At 40.6% G+C, this 17,835-nt stretch overlaps 1 long non-coding RNA gene across 1 annotated transcript; it reads left to right on the forward strand.

The window, feature by feature from the left end:
- The first annotated feature begins 2,501 nt into the window (after positions 1–2,501).
- On the forward strand, positions 2,502–14,491 carry LOC109303710. Its single transcript, XR_002099183.1, has 3 exons — positions 2,502–2,511; positions 5,936–5,939; positions 14,385–14,491. It is a non-coding gene; the product is annotated as an uncharacterized LOC109303710 (long non-coding RNA).
- The last annotated feature ends 3,344 nt before the right edge of the window (positions 14,492–17,835 follow it).

The following is a 17,835-nucleotide window of genomic DNA, read 5'->3' on the forward strand; positions in this document are numbered from 1 at the left end:
AAAATGAGGATGCCTAGCCTGCCCTCCTCCACCAAAGGAATATGTTCTTCCTCCCCTGTTGCTAGGGCTCCATATCTGTTCTCCAGGCAAACTACTGCAGGTAGAGATGAAGACTTCTGCTTGCTGCCAGAGGTCACAAGCTTCCAGCTTCCACCTTCCTTGGAGTCCATGTCCTCTTTCTCCTCTAGTCCTCTTCTTTTTGCTTCTGGCATGCCTTCTTCCACAGTCCTAGAGGTCTCCTCCAGAACTAAATCAATGAACTCCTCTTGGAAGAGTATGCTTTGGAGACCTTGCCCCCTCCTCCCATAGCTCTTTCCTGGTCCTTGAAGAGCACCACCAGGAAGCACTGCTCACATCTCAGGCACTCCCCCACATGGCTGTCACTGGAAGGAACCTGCAAGCTGCAGTCTCCGTAGTGCCATACTAGGACTTGGGTGGAAGCCTTGACAGTATGTGGTCCTACCTAGACAGACACCTCACAGGTGCAAGCAGAAGAAGAGCTGGCAGTGGCAGTGCCTCTAGCATTGTGACCTCCTCCAGCCATTTTTCTGGGTCTTTTAATCCACTGCCTTTCTCTTCTTGCCCTTCTCTCCAAGCAGAGAGAGGCAGGAAGAGGTTCCTAGCAAACTCTCCTCTAAGCTGTCCTGTTCACTGCTCCTTGGTCCCATAATGTTGCCTTTACCATGCTTCCTCCCATTAAGCTTACAGTGAAGGAAAGTGAGAGAGAGTTTCTAGGCAAACTCCCTAGCAAACTCTACCCCCACTTGGGTCTCTAGTTAAGCAAGGGGCTTAAGTATTGGTCTAACTGATGAGTTTTAGCTACTTACACTAAATATTTGTAAGTTAGCTACTTTTAATTAAAGAAAAAACTTACCTTAAAAGCTCTTCTTCAAAGATGGGACAGCAAACTGACTCTCATACTGCCCTGTTTGCTGCCCCTGGTCAGCCCTACTGGCCCTGGACTGGTTCCACCCCCTTGTTGGGGCTTTTGTCAGACCAAGGCATCAATCACCCAGGTAGCACCACTCCTAGCTTCTCAGGTCACATGTCCAAACACACAACCTGCCAAACAAACACTCAGCAAGCCAAACATACAGGCACCTCTAGATCACTTACCTTTCCAAAGCAGGATCTGGTGCCTGGCTTCCCTTCCTCTTCTTTCTCTTGCTCCCAGCAAACTTCTTGCAAACTGCCCTGTTTGCTGCCCCATTCAGCAATGAATTACAATAAATTGGCCATGTATGAGACTTAAAATGTTTTTATTAATGTTTATATTTGTGTTATTTGTATTGTATATGCATTATATTATTTTCTGCAGCAAGCTCACCTGTGAGTTTATATTTTTGCTGGACTGGCAATTTTACTGCTATTTACATAATGTTCTCTTTTGCTGTACAGTTCCTCCTAAAAATAAAATTTCATCTATATAATCTTTTGTATCATGCATTTTAGTAAAATGTGCATTTTGTCAGATACTTAATTTGCTTTAACAGTTCTAACATATGATTGCTTCTTCTACTCACACAGCTTATTGCCTCCTTGATTTTTCTTTATTGGCTTATTATATTTTAATAATTGCTTCCCTGTGTTTTTCTTGCCTCCTCCATACCTGGAACATGGTCCATTATATTATTAAGAAGAGCAGTTTAACATTTAGCAGTTAGACAGTGGGTACTACTACACAAGACATTTACTGTGGAGTTGCCTAATTAGCTCTGCAGTAAAGCATCACCATCTACATGAGTAGTGCTATTAGGTCAGAATAAACTAATTAACTTTGCCATAGGATAGTACTGCCCAACACAATTGCTATTCCACAGCGGAGTTATTTACTCAGCTGCAACGCATGTGTAGATGGTGACTGGGGCTACTGGTTAGCCCCATGCTGAAACACCCTCATGCCCCAGCCAGCCCCTCTGCAGCACCATAAGCTGGATCAGAGCAGTCCCATGCTGGCAGGCTAACCCCCAGGTCACCTGCCAACCCGGGTCTGCACTGCCCTGGCTCAGTGTGCTGCGGTCCCAGGTGTACATGTAAATGCTGTGTCCAGGAGCAATAAACTCCAGTGCAAACTGAGCCAGAGTTTATTGCATCTAATTAATTTCACATGCCCAGTGAGTGTTAAACAGTGAACCAAAGTTAACATCCATTGATCTAGGCCCACTACAAAGAGTTAAACTTTCCTGCTCCACAGAGCTTATAAGCTAAATAGACAAGACACACAAAGTAGAAGAAGAGGTACAACACACAAACCAAGTTAACATAGAGATGGCAGTAAATGTCATATTATATTCATGTGTTTTTCCTTTTTTATGGAAGTAAGTGCTTACCTAGGGACAAAGGTAAGAGGGGAAAGACAAGTGAAAGAAAACTGGTGCGGGGTACAGGACAGGATAATGAAAAGGATAACAAGGGCACTAAAATGAGATGCTTTAGAAGCTAAGATAGAGAGGGAAAGAGAGAAGAAGGTGTAGAACAAACAATGGATAACCCCAGGACAGAGGAAGACTAGTCAAAACAGTTCTCTGAATGCCCAAGGTCCCTGATTTGGTTGTTTCTGTAGATGCTTGTACCAGCTGGAATCTGCGGCTGGCTTTCTTAGAAGATTTCCCCCAAGACCATATTCTATGAACAAGGAAAGGCCCCCCAGAATGATAACTGTTTTGGCATAGATATTTTTATAACTGCTTTTTTGCATGTATAAATATTAATACATACCTCATTACACTCTTGGCTTCCTGTAAATATTTTATCTCTATGTATTAACAATGAAATCAGACACAGCATAAACCAGATATCCCCTGTCTGTTCTCCTTCCCTTGAAGGGGAAATATAGGAGTATTATGTCTAATATTTTAGCCATACCATAAACTTTATTAGTAGAAACTGCTACCTACTTTAGTAAATATAAACAACTGTACACTTGTACAGCTATTGATCCCATCAGACAGTGAGCGCTAACGTAAGCCTTCATTGCATTTCTTTGCAACAAGCAATTAATATCTATGTTCAGAGATACCTACCAGCAAGGATCTAAAACCTTTTCCACATAATTGAGCAGTGGTTCAATGACATTTAGATAAGTTAGACCTTTTATGAATATATCCAGTTGTGGTTTAGAGCCAGTTAACAAATCATACAGCCCAGTGGTGGAACATGTTCATATCAGAAAGCATTAACCAGGAAGGAGGTTTATTAAAGATATTCCGATGCAAATTGCACAGGGAAGAATTTGTATGTCTTTAATGATACTTAAGAGGGATTCATTTTCTATGGTTTATCTAGTTAAATGGCAGCTTTATTGTTCTTTTAATTGTCAGAGAGTAAAGCACCTTGGGACATTTTGCCTAAAAGGTGCAGTGGAAGAAGTTTTTACTTTGCTGTGTACCTATTCCCAGAGATCAGTATCTAAGGTATTTTACCCTGTTAATCTATAACATGTGCACTTAGAACATTATCTTTTGCTATGTATCCATCCTAGAAAAATCAATGTTTATAAGTAATATTTATCTCCTCCATGCAGACTTATCCTCAGTTTTGTACACTTCTCCCACTGAAATCACTTCGGAGGCTGAAGCTGTTATGCTGCGAGGGTATAATGTGGATTGTACATCGCAATACAAGTTTTCTTTGAATGGTTTATATCTTGTTCATTAATAGACAAGTCAAGCCCCATATACTTCTGATGTATTAGATCTAATTTCTGCAGAAAGGACCCAAGTATAATTAATTGGCAGAAACATTTTCATTGACATTTTGAATATTTTCAACCAACTAATCCCTGTATTGTGTAGTAATTGGTGAAAATTCTAAACATTCTATTGCAGTGTCAAATATATTTTTAAATGGAAAGGTTTTTTCATTAAATATGAAATCAAATAATAAAAACAGTACAACAGTCTCTACACTCTTTATTTTTTAATATAAAATTTTACCCTATCCCCATATTTTTCATCTTCATTACAGCATATGTTCTGTATGTTCATTTTTAAGTTTCAGAGGATTGCTAGATTTATTAGCAGATCACTAAAAATTCACTGAAAACCAGATCTAAAGTTTACTGAAGTCAATGGAAAGATTGGATATACCTTACTCTGAATTATCCCCAGATATTTGATGATGAGTTTAGTCATTTTCCTGAAATGATCAAAACTCTTAATTCTAGCTTTAATATTCTTGTTTATGATGCTTCATATATATAAAGATGTATTAGGAACTGTCATGGGAGAAAATACCAAAGAAAAAGTTGCACTCTTGACTACACAGAAAAGCTGAAGAATTACCTTCTGACAAAGAAAGAAAATAGCAGAGAAATCAAAAGGAACAGGGAAATGGCTTTATAATGACAGATAATGCACAGAAAATCCTGACCCTGTGTATGTCAAGGCATAACCAAGGTCTTCTCCTGGCAAGAGACTCAAATCAGCGGTCATGCCATTACTGGTCTTTTAGTCATTGGCTAAACACTACCTGCTGTAGGTAGTAAAGGCCAGAGATAAGGAAGTAAGGATGAGGCAGCATTAACTTTGTAGTATGTAACAGTTTTTGAGGCCAGCATACAACCAAGAAAAGACTGACTCCCGACAGGGCTGTCTGGCTACTTACCACTCTTTAAATTTGCAGACTCATACATGCATTATTTATACAGAGGAACACAGAATGTAGATTGCAGACTCCTGACCTACACCACTGGAAGATAATAGGATTTCTGTACCCAAAATGGTCGCTTTCTATAATGACATAACCAAAAATAGTGAGAAAGCAGTTTGGAGACAGATCAAGCAAACCACAAAAATGCATTTCCTGTTGCCTTCCCAGTACATGATTTTAGAGAAGTTTTCTGAAGAGAGTTGTCATTTACCAAAGCCAGTGACCTCCAATAGAACTGTTCTGAACTAAATGGAATAAGGAGTGCAATGTTTCAATCAGTTTTATGTATTTGTATGTGCCTGGGTTAATCCAGTTCCTCCCATTCTGTTTTATTGCTTTATTGTGTCTCCTGCTGTGTGTTATCACACCAACCCCATGCCTCCCACTGTCTGGCAATAGCCACTATAACCTTTTTTATTCCTAGCACTTAGCTGATCCTATCCTAAATGTCTTTTATCCGTTACTGAATGTAATCTGATCACTTAACTCTCACATATTTATTCTCTTCTTCCGGTCTCTCCTTTTACAAGGGCATTGACTCCCAAGTGTTTTCCTCTTCACTTTTACTGTGTGCATCTTATTTCCTATGGAATAAAAGAGATCCCAAGGCAGACTATGAAATGTACTCATATTTACCATTTCCACTGTTTGTTTTAGAAACGGGGTTTTTATCTTGTAGCCAACATATTGACATTTTTTCTTAGTTTGCGATGTTAGAGATATTTTTCTAAAGCAAATGAAGATAGCTGGCTTGATGACAAAACAGCAGCCTGTCTGCTACAATGCTACTATCAAAAGGCTGAATCTTTGGAGGATGGGTATTCAGGATCTGATCAGATGCCATGGACACCTGTAGATGAGGAACAACTCTAGACAAGTTAAGGGAGTTATGTTGCTATAAAGCAGGTGTAAAGTAATATCAGAGTCTGGGCCACTGGTTGTGCTGTGTTCACGCAACCCACAAATTAATCCCCTGCCTTCATCACTCATTGAATAAAAGGGACAAAAATAACCAAAGAAACAAAATGGCAACCCCAAGAATGAAAGACTTGGCAACAGTTCACAAACCGAACCCTAGTAAGCTTAGTGGGTTGACTGGGGAGAGTGAGAGCTAAAGGAAAATAACCTTCCCAACTTTGCATCTTCAGGGAAACTGTAGATAAATTCATGTTACAGTGCACAGAATAAAAAAAAAAGGGGGTAATTTACAAAATGAGTCATGTTTAGCTTCATAGCAATCCTTGACACGTCCTCTGGAAGAACAAGAAATTGTGTTCATTTGAAGCAGTGTTCTTCAGTGAAATCTTCCCTTCAGAGCTCTCATGTTTGGAGGGAACAGATTTAAAGTGATATTTACGTGAAGCAAACAGAACTTTTCTGAGTTGTTTGACAGGAATTATTCATGCGTCCTGACACAACTTAAAAGGTTTGCAAAGTACTAAAATAAATAATTCTAGTGATGTCTCTTTGGAAGGATTAAGAATCAGAAATGATTCAGCTTCAGTTTTTTTAATCAGTGAAGCATCATATATTCTTACTTTTAGGGAACTCTTTTTAATCTACCTTCTTCTGCTTGATCTTCTTTATTTAGTACTGTGTATCTTGCAGTTGTATTAGTAATAATTTACTTTTCCTCCTCAAAAGGCTATTACATTTTTCTTATTTTTGATGTGTACTCAGGTGCATAATGCAAAGGGAGAAAAACAGATCTTGCTTTACCAAGACAGCAGCTCAGAAATACAGCCTACGTTAGTGATAACTGGATGGTCAGTCTATTTATACCAGTTAACACCTTTATTCTTGCATGATAAGAACATTTAGAAATAGATTAAATATTTATGCATGCTTAAATGCTAGTTTGCATTCATCAAATAGTAGGAAACTTTACTGTAGCAAAACTAGCTCAATAAATTATGTCAATGTTGTTGTGCCTAATGGGTAAGAGAAACTATAATTCTGACAAATGTCTTGATAGTGTTTCTTCATACAAGGTGTTATTTGCATGAAATTGCCATACAATAGACTTGACTTTAAAATAGCAAGAAGAGTGTTCCAGAGCAGTTAGTAAAATATTTGCACATTTTATACTACTTATCCATAGAATTTAGGAACTCAGTTCACAGCACTCAGCTCCTTGAGATCTATAATTACTGTACGTTTCATATCTCTGAAGAGCAGCAGATTCCTTATAAGGAAATGGAAACCAGTCTAGAGGCATGTGCTAACAAAACAATGGAAAATAGCCCAGAAACAATGCCCTTTTCATGCCGCCTACGAGGCCTGACTACTGTGTAAGCAAAAGCACAGTAGACTTTTAATGGGAATTATAAGAAAATTAACTTGATGCCTAAAGGCTTTAAGAGGGCAGAGAGTACCTTGTGATTGTGAAAGGGCTTTGCACACAATTGAATCCACTTACATGTTACTCTCAGGATGCAGCACAGACCTACACATTAAAAGTAATATTCCTGGAAAAAATCCTGACTACAAGACAGATTCAACAAAGGGCATGGGTGTAGGAGTAAGGCAGAATGTAAGCACCTAAATCCAAAACCTCAGTGCTGAACGCCACCTGCCCTCCTAGACGCATACATATATGCACTCTCCCAGTTGCCCCCTAAGCTCCATGGATGCCTCACTTTTTCATTTCAAATGCTACAGGGCCATGCAGATTGTATAGTAAAGGGGTACCACACATATGGCCCACAGGCTGGATCCAGCCCATAAAGTCATATGATCCAGACTGTGGGTCGCTGGACTAATTCTATGTCTGGGCCCCAGCCCCCTAGACAGGCTTTGTGTGCTGACTCCAGAACTGGTCTGGATCCATCTGTGCCAGAGTTTGCACATGGTGGGGAAGAGGTACCAGCTCTTCAAGGCGCTGTATGCAGTGTGCGCCCCAAACCAACCCCTGTTGACCAGTCATGAGTGGCCAGTCCAGCACCACGTGCAGCATGCACTGGCCCAGGGCCAGCTATGCATGTTGTGTGTAGGGTTAGCATGTGGCTCTCACTGCCTACAGCATGTGGGTTAGACCTGACATTGTACACATCACAGGGAATCTGAGGCATGGGCTGCATATGGATGGCAACCTGGACCAACCCCTTGTGCTGCCTCAAGCACCAGGTCCAGCCTGCGTGTCATGGGTAGCATTGTGCATACAACATGCAGGCTAAATCTCGTGCTGCAGGCAGCACAGGGGGTCAGTCCTGGTCCTGATCCCAGTCCCAATCCAGCCTGCAGAGTAGCCCAGGGAACCACATCTGGCTCATAGAGCTAGATGAATTTGATACCTCTGATGTAGTACATTCTCACACAGAACATCACACTTATTTTTCTCCAAGTAAAAATAAACTAAAGGCTTTACTAATATGCTCAGAGCCTAGTGCTATATTATTCAGTTTAAGATCAAAGCAAAAACAAATAGCACTTTATTGGAATTAATTTGTTATATCATATATTATGTATCAAAACACAACAAATGAGGCAAAAAAATCAAAAGATGTTATTTCTTTATTCCTGTAGCCATTAGATTTATCACATCTAGCCTTCTTGGACATCTTGACAGTGCATCCAATGCTTCACTGAAAGTTATACCTACACCTGAGATAATATTTTTAGCTACAGTTAAAAACAGTTTTCAGGAATGTGAAATAGGAGTTACATTACCAGGGGTAGCTAACAGACAGCAGAATTGCAGAAGGGAGAATAGCTTGATTAACTGAATATCAAGACCACTTAAAAAAAAAGAGAGGGTCATTAACACCTGTGGAATAAAGAGTGTAGAGGGAATTGGGTAGATTAAATAAGACATGAAGTCAAGTGTCTCCCTCACTGCTGTTTAAATAGAAATGCTGCTGTCACTGCCAGGCAGTTGGTTTTAAATTTTGGGTGGGCCAGGAATCAAAGTGGGGTGCAAAACCCAATGAGTCTGTAACCTAGTGACTAGGATCCTTGAGAACGTGGGGATCTTGAGTTCAGCTCCCAGCTTTCAGGAGTGCTGTTATCCAACGCAAGTTTAATAAGAACTACAGAAATAGTCCAGGCACCAAAAAAAGTCCTCCTTCCCTCCCTAAGTCCTCCCTAAACGCTAGGTTACAGAACTGCATTCCTGATGCCTCTTGTTGGCTCAGTGAATCTTGAATTCCATTCTTCACCGCATGACAATGCCAACTAGAAAAGTGGAGTCCCTCTCTGCAAAGTACTATTTGGTTGGGTAGTTATGTCATGCTTGTGGGTCATAGGAAATGTAGGTTTGAATAATTCAGGCAGCAAAAGGAATTTAATGTAGATTTCCCTTTTCCTAGGCAAGTACTGTAGATCATAGTGTAAAAGGGTAAACTTGTCCTGCTCCAGCCATATTTTAAAAAAAGAAATAAAAAACTGAGCTATAAACAGTTCTTTACAAGAAAGGGCACAGGCATCTGTCTTGAAAAGAGAGATCAGGGCTGTGGATCCAGACTAGACAGAAGCAGTTGCCTGCAGCTCTGAGTAAGGTAACTAAGGTACTGGATTGAAGAATCACCCTCATTTTCAATGTTTCTTGTTGACTACTTCTAGGCACCTACACATTCAACACTATTTTGTATTCTGAGATATCTAACTCTACAAGGGAGTGCAGCTGACCAGCCCGGGGTTCTGGATCCCATTCTGGCGGTCAGGACCCTAAAATTTAGGCACACGAGTTCTGTAATATATCTGATCCTGTCTCATTAATCATGATTCCTACCGTTGTTTTTTTCAATAGAAGTTGTAAATTATTTTCATATTCTGCAATAAAAAAGATATTTTGCATGTTACTTTATTGGGAAACAAAAAGTTACATTCTCATGGCTTTGCAGCAGCAGAAGATTGTAAGCATTGTCCACAATCTATCTATTTATTTCAGGATTTTATCTGGAAGTATTTTTAAAAATACAAATTCTGTCAATGCTGTGCTTGGAACAGTGTTGGAATGACAGTCCTAGAAATTGAAACTTTATGTAAAAGCAGGGCAAACATCAGTGCAAAATACCTGTACTGTCATTTCTAAGATACATCATTTGTGATATATATGGAAGTGCAGAGGGACAGCTGGAATGGGGCAGCACTTATAAGGGAAAGCCATAGCCAATATATCTACAAAGTGCAACGGAGCTGTGCTAACTCCAGAATCAAAGCAGTATATAGCTTATCAGCATGATGCTGTGTTCAGGCCAAATAGAAGGGAAGGAACATTAGTTCTGACACAAGCTATTATTTCTGCATTGCACTACACTATGGTGTGTAGACATACCAGCTCATTCAAAGCTAGCAACAGTAATTTTACCTTGTGTGGTACAGACAATGTCATGTAGGTCCTCCATCCCTCCACTCTCCATTTTATGTTCAAAAAGACTTATTTCAATTAGTAGGCAGACACCAGTGGTAAGGCACTAGGTTTGTGCACTAGGTTTGGACACAAGCATGAGAATTTGGCCTTTAGTTTTTATGGCTTTTCCATTGCTGCCTTTGAGTTTTTGAACTGAACTCTAAACATTAGCATATTAAAATCTGAATTTAGATTAATATTAGATTGCATATTAGAATCTGTAAACACACCTTTACATCTGAAATACAGTAACAGGTTTGGTCAGTAATAAAATAGTCTGGATTAGATCTCTCATCATAGATAAAAGCTCTTTACTCCATTAACAATCCTGTGAGTCATCCAGTCACAAGATAGCTAGAAATGTTTCATCAATTTAGTTCCTGTTGTTAAAGTTAATGAGTTGTAATCGGCCCTACATGATACCTTGCAAACCTATTAACTTTACCAGTGTTGCAATGTTTGGCATTAAAGGCAGATTTGTGCCCTCTGAGTCATCCAAATAAAATGTATTGCTAAAAGCTATTTTTTATTTCAAACAGAAAATAGACTCGAAGCTACTTTTGCTATAGGGTATAATATTCTATTCTGTCTTCCTTCTTACCATCTACCGAATAACCTGTTTAATATCCCAAATCTTTTATCACATGTTTCTGAAACCTTCATTCTCCCACTTGTTCTCAGTCAAATGGGAACAAATCAGCGACATCTTCAAAACATATGCTTCAAAGAACTGTGCCAGGCAGTAGACAACAGGAAAAGGTGAAATGCCCTGGCACCAGTGAGTAGGTGTATATCAGTCAGTAATGATGGACAAAGGGAGGACTTGTGACTATGAGTAACAGTAATCTCCTGGGGCGGCTGCTGAAACAAAGCCAGTGTATAAGTCATCATATTTAAGATTTATGCTAAGATTTTTATGGGCCAGAGACCTACTGTGCTAGATACTGTACAAACATAGAATAAAATAGGGTTCCAAAGTCTTTACAGTCTAACTATAAAAGAAGAGAACAGCTGGATAAAGATAGAGAAGAGTACAATAAATGAATGGAATAGCCCTGGTCAGCGTGATAGCAACGGTCTTTGCACTTTAGCTGCTTCACTGCTGACAAATCTTTTGCAGTCATCAGAACAAAGAAAAGTTTTAATAAGAGAAGAGAACTAGGAAGTAACTTTGTAGATATTTCTGGGGTGTTCCTGCCAAACATGATGAGCACAACAGGAAAAAGTATTAATCATTGCTAAAGTTTACTATTTCTGTTGCAAGCTCATGTCTCCTACATCTACAACCAAAGCCACATCTTCAGATTAATTAGAGCCAGATACTGCCATCCATTCTCCAGCTGAGTAGTATTTTGCTTTACAAGTATTTTAAATTCAATATGATTTCATATGTAAATATAACAGGGGAGCCTACTCCTGGTACAGGAGTAATGCAAGAACAATTCTGTAGAAAGCAGACTAGAGCAGCATTTCTCAACCTGTGGGTCATGGCCCAAATGTGGGTCGCAAGAATGTATGAAAGGGTCCTGAACAAACTTTAAAAATGGATCAACAAACTTGAAAAATTGATTCTCCTTTAAAGGAGAAAAACATGGTAAACTGTGTCTTTTCCCTTGCAAGCTGGCAGAGTTTTAGCCTGGGTGCAGGTGGGCAGTGTGTCGAGAGTGAGGAGCACTGGGTCGGGACTGGCCATCAATGTTTACAAATGGGTCCTGGTACAAAAAAGGTTGAGAACCATTGGGCTACGGGATGCAGCTAACAGAGAGAGAAGCTGAAAAGCCCAGGCTTTTGATAATTGGGCAGTTGAATTTTTGTTAATGAGTATAGAGCAGTGAATCTCAGCTGGGGTGTGTGGCATGCTGGGGTGCCTTGAGATCCTTTCCTAGTTGCTGCACAGTACCTCACAATGTTAGCATGATTGGGTGTGTAAATGTGATTCACAAGAAAAATAAGAAATGATAGCATTAAAAATATTCTGACCTTCTGTGCTCTTTCTGAGTTCTTTGCAACAGAGTAATTGCTCTATTATTTTTCCTGTATTCAAAAGAGTAAAAATTCAGAGCTGCCATTTTCAGGGAAGTGCTTTGAGTCTATCGAGGAGTATCTCCAGTATACCAAGGAGTGTCTAGAGTCTAAGAAGGTTGAGAACCACTGGTACAGAGCCAAGAAGCAGACCTAAGTGGCTGCAAGAGGGAAGCCTACAGAGAAGTGTGATTGTTTGCAAAACAATATGGAGGGATAGCTTATGAAGAAGCAGAGTTGTGAAGCTGTGTAGGGAGGCAGGCGATGGACAGGCAAGCCTGCAGAGTAGGTAATAGAAAACCTCCATGCCTGGTTCTGAGAAGCAGGGATCAGGTGACCGAGGGGGTTGGGGGTAGTTAGTGATTGTATAGGCTTGGCTCCAGGGCTAGAGAGTCACTTGGGCTCTGATCTTGCTAGGGGAGGGAACTCAGTAGAGAGTTCCACAAAGAGATATTGCCCTAGGAAGTTGGTGAGGAGCCAGCTGGTAGAGATGGGGAGAATCTGCTCTGTGGCAAGTGTACCTAGATAAGTTAGCTGTTTTAGTTGAGGGTTTATTTTCTCTTCACCTGCAAGGCATGGGTGTAGCTGAAAGGGAGCTAGGGGGCTATAAACAGGTGCTGTAGGAAGGTGCTCTTTAGGTTTTTGTCTTACAGAAGGTAGTAGCCCTGAAAAACCATGGCTGGTTGCTAGGGAGGCACAAAGCATTTTAGTTAGCAAGCTTAGGGCCCAGCCCAACGGATCAAGGTAGGACCAGCAGACCTGGTGTAGAGAGAGATTAGGAGAGTCAAGTGACTGACGCCAGTAGAAAAAGTCAATGCCTTTGCATAAAGGAGTCCCTGACAGAAAAAGTGAGGACACCTCACTCAGTAAGGATAGTCATGTGCAACAGGTGACTTCTGACCATCATGCATGCTACTGTCCACACTCAGAAGACAGCAGTCCACGTGGCAACATGGAATGTGAGGACTCTACATCAGATTGAGAAATTGGATCATGTCAAGCATGAAATGAAAAGATTAAAGATCAATATTCTAATTCTGTGATACACATTGGAAAGAGGCTGAAATTATTGTTTCAGAAGATGTGAAGATCATCTATTCAGGAGCCCAGGTTCCTGAAAGAGGAGTTGGGTTGATGTTGGATGAACAAACATCAAAAATGTTTCCATGGTTTTGGGCAATATCTGATAGAATGATGCTTGTGAAAATAAAGGCTAAACCTTTCAACATTGCAATAATACAAACCTATGCACTGACAGCTGAAAGTGAGGAAAAGGACATTGACCATTTCTATGAAGACCTTGATAAAGTGAAAAAAACAATGCAAACTTCAAGAAGTGGTCATGGGAGATCTAAATGTGAAAGTTGGTTGTGAACAAGTGGATCATACTGTTGGTTCTCAAGGACTTGAAGAAAAAAATTAAAGAGGAGAGAGATGGGTTGATTGGTGTGTTGCAAATGATCAAGTCATTATTACGACATGGTTTGAACATCACCTGAGCAGAAGGTACACATGGAAAAGTCCTGGAGATAACGTTAGAAACCAAATTGATTATATCACCATCAACAGAAGATTCAGAAACACAGTTCAACAATTGAAAACTTACCCAGGGGCTGACTGTGGAAGTGACCATGTCCCTGTAGTATGCACCATCAAAATAAGGTTGAGGAAACTGAGATAGACGAGGGATAGGGCATCAACTACTAACACAAGCCTGAAAAATGGCAACCTCAAAACCAGCACCCCAGGGAACAATACGAAGCTTTCTCTGACACCAGCCAATGGAGAGGTTATTCCACCACTCACCAGAAAGCCTAGGGCCTCCATTGGCAAGCTTAGTTGCCTGCACACTAACACCAGAAGCATAGGGTACAAGCAGGAGGAACTGGCCTTCATACTAATCAACAAGCTATACAATCTCATAGGGATCACAGAGACCTGGTGGGATTCCACCTATGACTGGACCACAGGCATGGGGGATACACCCTGTATAGGAGGAATCATGTTGGGAAGAAGGGTGAAGGAGTTGCACTCTATGTGAAGGAACATGACACCTCCCTTGAGGCAGAACATGGAAACAAAGAAGGGCAACTTGAGACCCTCTGAGTCAAGATATGGGGAAAGTGCAGGGAAGTGGATTTGACTGTAGGAGTCCTATTACAGACCTCTGAACCAAGAGCAACATCTCAACCTAGAATTCTCTAGAGAACTGGCTGAGGCTACATGCTCTCAGAGCATGGTCATTGTGGGTGATGTCAACTACCCAAACATCTCATGGGATGAGCACTAAACTAGATCCGATTGCTCACAAAGCTTCCTTACTTGTGTTTAGGAACTCTATCTAACACAAGAAATCTATGAGCCAACCAGAGGCAAGGCACTCCTAGACTTGGTTCTAGCCAAAGGAGACAATCTAGTGAGCAACCTGAGGATCGAAGAGAAACTGGGACACAGTGGCCATGAAACAATCACTTTTTCAATCCACTCTAAATCAGGGAAATCAGCCAGTAGGGTAGAAATCCCTGATTTTAAGGAAAGCTGATTTCCACATACTCAAGAGATTGATTGGAGAGGCCCTGTGGGACCATGGTCCGATCGTAGAATCATAGAATCATAGAAGCAGGGTTGGAAGAGACCTTATAGATCTTCAAGTCCGACCCCCTGCCAGGGCAGGAGAAAAAAAAACTGGGCTCAAATGATCCCAGCCAGGTAGGCATCAAGCCTCCTCTTAAAGATCCCCAGGGTAGGAGCCAGCATCACTTCCCTTGGAAGTTGGTTCCAGATCCTAGCCACCCTAACTGTGAAGCAGTTCTTACGGATGTCTAATCTAAACCTCCTCTCCAACAACTTGTGGTGAAGAAGGGAGTACAAGAAGAGTGGTTGTGGCAGCAAAGATCGCTCTGCCAGCCCCAAGGATGGTACAGGTCCTAGAGGAAAGAACCTGGAAGTGCCTAAAGAGTGACGGAGGAGTTGCTCCAAGCACAAATGCTTACCTTGTCAAAGATGAGAAGTCTAAGGCTGTTAGCCTGCTTGACAATTTACAGGATGATCTTGTAGGGGACCACCTACAAAGGCTAAATATCTATAAGTCAGCAGGACCAATGAACTGACCCAGGACCGAGAGTGGTAAAAGAACTGGCTGATGTCATCACTTGACCAATGGCAAAATTATTTGAAAACTCATGGCACTCAGGAGAGGCTCTGGAGACAGGAAAAAGGCCAGTGTGCTACCTATCTTTAAGAAAGGGAGAAGGGAGAACCCAGGAAATTACAGACCAATTAGTTTGACCTCAATCCCTGGTAAAATCCTGGGGAAAATTATCAAACAATTTATTACATACAGGCCTCAACTACTTCACAGTCTGGTGGTTAAGTAACTAGCTCCATAATAGGACCCAAAGCATATTGATTAATGGAACTGAGACATAATGGCAAAAGGTGACCAGTGGCATCCCTCAGGGTTCAGTACTCAGACCAGTGTTCTTCAATATGTTCATCAATGATTTGGATTCAGGTATTATAAGCAAACTGGCAAAGTTCACTGACAGCACCAAAACATGGGGGAGTGTGGTTATGCTTGAAGACAGGCTGGCAATACAGGCCGACCTGGACAGGCTTGTGAGGTGAGAAGACCTCAACCTGATGTTGTTTAATACAGAGAAATGTAAAGTGCTCCATCTGGGGAGAAATAATCCGCGACACACTTACAGGCTCAGTGGCTATGCTTGCCATCACCACAACTGAACAAGACCTGAGTGTCATGATTGACATCAAAATGAACATAAGCCACCAATGCAATGCTGTAGTTGGCAGAGCTAATCAAATATTGGCATGCATTCACCAAGACATCTTGAGCAAGGCAAAGGATGTCATCCCCCTGCTCTACTCGGCTTTGGTAAGACCACAACTGGAGTACTTAGTCCAGTTCTGGGTGCCGCACTTCAAGAAGGATGTGGAGAAGCTTGAGAGAATCCAAAGGAAGGCCACATGCATGATTAGAGACATGGAGACCAAGTCATATGAGGAGAGGCTGAAGGACCTGGATTTGTTCAGCCTGGAGAAGAGAAGACTCGGGGCGGGGGGGTCTTGGTGGCAGTCTATAAATATGTCAAGGGCATACATCAGGGTTTGGGGGAAAATCCATTCACCAAGAACCCCCAGAGAACAAGAAATAATGGGCACAAACTGACTGAAAATCACTTCAGGCTAGACATAAGGAAAAACTTCTTTGCAAGTCAAGTGCCAAGGGTTTGAAACAGGCTCCCACAGAGGTGGTACAGTCATCCACCCTAGCTATCTTCAAAAAACATCTTGATGCCCATCGTTCTGGGATCATCTGATCCCAGCAGCCTTTCCTGCCCAAGTGCAAATGGGGCTGGACCCAAAGATCTGTAAGGTCCTTTCCAGCCTCAAACAACTATGAAACTATGATATTTAAGAAACCAAAAGTGACAAAGAAGCTTGATTATTCAATTCTAATAGGAAAAGATATGATTAAAGAAAGGTACACAGTTGCAGTCAAAAATTGTTTTCAAGAACTTGAAGATGAAGAAAATATGTCAAACTGGGAAATTTTTACAGATGCACTAGCTGAAACAGCCAAGGAAGTTATTTTATCAAGAGTAAGCCAAAAGAAACAGAAATGAATGACTAAAGAAAGCCTTGAACTTATGGAAGAAAGAAGAAAGAGGAAAACCTGGAGTATGGAAGAGTATAAGAAACTGGACAAAGGAAGTTGATAAATGTGCAATGAAGAAAAGGAAAAATGGCTTTATGACAAATGTACAGAGATAGAAAAACAAAAGGATGAAGATGTTACATCAATGTATAGGAATATCAAAGATATAACAGGCAAAGGAGGATATATAAAAGCCAAGGAGATGTATAAAAGTCAAGAATGGTGATGTAATTATGGAATGAGAATAAGTATTGAAAAGATGGGCAGAGTACATTGAAGAGTTATTCCACAACAGTCAAAAAGATCTGCAATCTATTAAGAAGAACATAGATGGTTTGAAAATTCTTAAGTCAGAAGTACAAAGAGTTATCAACTGAATGAAAGCTATCAACCAATAAAGCTACAGGACCAGATAAAATTGCAGTAGAACAAATAAAATGTTTGGAAAAGTTTGTTATAGAGAGTTTATCATCAATGAGATTTGTGAAAGTGGAGAAATACCTGAGGATCTCAGTAAATCAATCTTTATTGCACTCCCCAAAGACCTGGAGCCAGTGAATGTGAACTCCATGAAACCATCACTTTAATGAGTCATGTGACAAAGATCCTATTAAATGTGCTGATGTAGAGAGCTAGAAGTAGAATAAGACTGGACATTGCAAAAGTTCAATGTGGTTTTGTTGAAGATCAAGGCACAAGAAATGCTATCTTCATGGTATGAATGCTTTCAGAGAAGGCAATAGAAATGAGGAAAGACCTTTTCTTGTGTTTTATTGATTATCCCAAAGCTTTTGATAGTCAAGCATGAGGAGTTAATGGAAGAACTGGATATTGATAGTAAAGACTTGAGAATTTTAAGAAACCTCTATTGGGACCAAACTGCAGCAGTGAAGATAAAAAATGAACTAAGTGATTTCATCCAAATTAAGAGAGGTGTGAGGCAAAGCGGTGTTTTTTCACCTGACTTGTTCAATTTATACAGTGAGAAAATACTGAAGGAGATTGAGGATTTACCAGGGCTGATCATTGGCAAACATAATTTGAACAGCTTTCAGTATGCTGATGACATGGTCTTAATAGCTGATTCAGAAGAGAAAATTCAAGGAATTTTAGATAAAATTGTTAGTGAAAGTGA

This window comes from Gavialis gangeticus, unplaced genomic scaffold, assembly GCF_001723915.1.
Source record: "Gavialis gangeticus isolate Ggan-Ray unplaced genomic scaffold, GavGan_comp1, whole genome shotgun sequence".
NCBI lineage: Eukaryota > Metazoa > Chordata > Crocodylia > Gavialidae > Gavialis > Gavialis gangeticus.